We start from the raw sequence: 3,950 nt of genomic DNA on the forward strand, positions 1-3,950 counted from the left end.
AAGATTATGAATCCAGCGATAATCCCAAACGAGGCAGACAATAGTTGAGTTAATAAGTTAGAGAGCAGAGAGGAGAGCTATCTGGGCTATCTAATCGGCCGCATCTACATGGGTTCATCCTGGCGTATGCGTAATGCGCGTTTGTCACTGGCAGCTGGCGATCTGCCGTGCGATTTCCCCGACCAACAGGCAAACAAAAACCCTGAATCCGATTTGACTGAGCTTCGCTTTATTTAAACACAATCGCTGATGCATAATTAATTAAAAGGTTTTTCAATGTGATTTTTTTCCCCCTAAATGTTTTGTTTACTTTTTGCTCGCTGTCTTCTTTTGACAACACGCCCCAAAAACGGTGGCCGCTTGTTGGTTGGCTGATTCCGATTGCGATTCGTATTCGGAATCTGGTTCTGGTTATTCAGTCGCCGGGTTGTGGGCCCTTATCTTGTAAATTGAATTATGAAATCGTCAACTTGAAACTGAGCGAACTGAATGCAGCCGAAAGCCAGCGGAGGCTGCTCCTTTTTGTCCAGGGAACCCGGGGAATCAGTTAAGGGAGCATGACGACGACAACTACAACTACGGCGACGGGTAGCAGCTGCCCAATGACCAACGAACCAACCAACCAACAAGCCAACCATCCTACCAACTCCCTGCCGTCGTCCTGTGCGAGTGAGTGAGCAAACAAAACGGGCATTTAACATAATCATATCATATCGTCGTAGGCATCACATCGCTGCCGAGTTGAAACCACTTAAGTTGGCCCAGGACGAGGACGAGGATGAGGATGAGCATGATTCTGGCCATTTGCATATGTCTTTTGCCCCCTCGCCACGCCCCCTGTGGCTTGTTTGTTCGGCAGCACGAATGAGCAGCATTTAGGAGCTATCTGCCTTTCATTGCTTTATTTGCCTGTGCTGGCCTGCTTTTGACTTCTCCACTGGAATGGGCTAGTCTGACCATCCTGGTGATCTTCCCTGCCCAAGTTCTAAAGCAGAACGCTGTCAAAACATCAACAGGCTGTGAAAAAATAACCAACAGAAGTTAGACGTTACACTGAAATATATATAATTGTTTTTAAAAACCAAAGAATAAAATTAAAAAAATTAAATTCATAAAAATGTATAATAGAATATTAAATTGTAACCAATAAAATAGGGACAAACTTTGGGATATTTTTATAATTTTTCGAAAACATCATTTTATCTTCCTTAAGAAAATGTAAATTTTATGATTAACATTCCTTTAAGTAAAAAATTATTTTCTATGTCACCTTAAAAACATGTCATAAAATCTCCTGAAAAATCTTCAGTAATTTTTCATCACTGCACAAATAAAAACGAAAATCAGGAAACGCTTTCGTTTGTTCTAATCGCAGCGACAGCATCGCCAAGTTGCTGGGCTGTCGGGTTTCGGTAATTGAGAATATAATTACACGAATTACGACGCAGTCGCCGTGTTTATCTGACCGTTAGCATCTGCCTTTCATCTCGCTGCCTCAGTTGCCTGAAGTTGACAGGGCCAAGTGCGTACCGATGGGCTCTATTGTGGGTTCGGTCCCCAAGGCGCTTCCATGGTAGCCAGCTGGACTTGACTAGACCAAGAACTCAAGTCGAGCATGTGTCCGCTTTCACAGCGCCGGGCAATTGACAAAACACCACTCGTAGATACACACAGCTATGTCTATATAAGCACGGGCCCAGAAAAGGGATGCCGAACAATTGTCACTTCCCAAAGCAATTACGTTACAATTTAAGCGTGTAAACAAAAAATTACAAAGTTGTTAGGCCAAAATGGCAACCATTCTGCCAAGTCATAGTCATCGCAGGCTGCCAACAATTGACCAGAGTTGGGGGCATTATAAAATGGAAGGAATGTTGGAACTAGAAACTTCATTTAAGAAAGATAGATAACATTTGGTTTTTATTTTTTAGTTTAGGTATTAATAAGGTATTAGGAAATTTAGGAAAATTATATATCGTTTGTTATTCCCTCAAATCAATCTTGTTCTACTAATCTCAGTGCTGCCTGTGGCTTGCTCCTGGATCCCCCTTCCTCCCAATTAATTACCTTCACACCCAACCAGCCAGAAATAATTGGTGCATGCCCTGGTAGTGACAGGTAAAACCCGCTTAAATCGACTGGCAGCGCGCCACACATCATCAAACATTTTATTGGTCAATTGGGCGACAGTTCGGAGTTGGCTTAGCCCATTTGGCACCCCAACCCCTTTGGAATCGAACCCTGAACACCTAACACCTAGTTGTTACCCCTCTGTGGCTGCCGTCGCAAGTGTTACCTTTCCAATAAATATTTGTTTACGCACAAATCACTATGGACGGCAGTCCATGTAGTGACGAAGCGCACCAGGAGAGTGTGCGAAGGCGACTACTATTATATAGCCGCAAAATTGAAAATCTGCTGTGATAGTCCGATCGTAATGAGTAATACACCAATCGAAAGGTATTGCAAAAACTTAAAGGATTGCATACCAAGACTTTAAGAAAATCAATTGGCTTGGGAGAGAGAGCGGTGAAAGTGAAAAAGTGAAAATTTCGAAATTTGGAGCTGTTGGGGCCGGTGGGGATAAATGCCCCCTCGCAATATTTTAGTTGTATTCCTTTTGAAAATACCCGTCGAATGAGGGGTCATTTGTCAAAATCCGACTCTCCGTTCAAAAGTTATAGCCAAAATAAGATTTTCTTCTTCTTCCCAAAATGAAAATTTAATTCTGTTTGTCCACTTGTCCACTTGTCCAAAATATGTTTTTTAAGTTCTGAAAATTTGATATGACGTTCATCACATCGATATTAAAAACTTTTGTTCTACCACTTTTGGAAAAACTCGCTAGTTTAGCGGGAAAACAGCTATAAGTAGCTAAAATTCGGAAAGCCGTAACTTCTATACTACTAAAGCTACAGACTTGTGTTATATCTCGTTTGAAAGGTATTTTTAAATGCTATAAACGCTTTCTATATGCAATTTGTGTAAATGTAATAGTTAAAAAAATATGAACAAAAGACAATTTTTTAAAACTTTTTTTTTAGCTTTTTTTTATTTTTCTTAAAAACGGCTCTAACGATTTTCTTTAAAACCTTAAACTGTATAGCCCTTGAGATTCCTTAAATTTTGGTATATAACACATTACTGTAAAAAGTCACGTTTAAAAGTTATTTTTATACGAAAATAGCCACTGTTGCCAGCTCGAACAACTAACGCTCCCTGAGTATTGAATTTTGTGTGAGGGTATCCGAACTGTATTTTAGGGTCATGGAATCAGTAAATTTGCACTTAAGAGTTCCATATAGGAATCTTTTGTTCTACGACTTTTGGAAAAAGCCGCTACTTTAGCGGGAAAAAAGCTAAAAATGGCTAAATTTCGTTAGTTTGTAAGTTCTACACTACTAAAGGTACCGACATGTGCTATACCTCGTTTAAAAGGTATTTTGAAATACTTCAACGCCTTTTTAACTTAATTTGTTAAAATACAATAGTTTAAAAATTATGATTGACCAATTTAAATTTAAATGTATATATTAGCTCCTATGAGAGCAAATGTAAACAAACAAAAACTTCTGATATCAAATAAAAACACCTCTTAACGAGGTAAAAAACTAGTGACGATCGCACCTTCAACATACAAAAGTTCTGATATCAACATTTGTGACGAAAAATTATTACACTCGTCATTAAATAGACTTTCTAATATTTTTTCATTCGGCACGCTGCAATAGAAAATGCCTGTGAAGGGAAAAAGGCTGGAATAGTCTGCTAGGGCGGGCCGAATGAGAAAATATTAGAAAGTCTATTTAATGACGAGTGTAATAATTTTTCGTCACAAATGTTGATATCAGAACTTTTGTATGTTGAAGGTGCGATCGTCACTAGTTTTTTACCTCGTTAAGAGGTGTTTTTATTTGATAGACTTGTAGAGCGCGTTAGAAAATCATTTG

The sequence above is a fragment of the Drosophila takahashii genome, chromosome 3R (genome assembly GCF_030179915.1).
Source record: "Drosophila takahashii strain IR98-3 E-12201 chromosome 3R, DtakHiC1v2, whole genome shotgun sequence".
Lineage (NCBI taxonomy): Eukaryota > Metazoa > Arthropoda > Insecta > Diptera > Drosophilidae > Drosophila > Drosophila takahashii.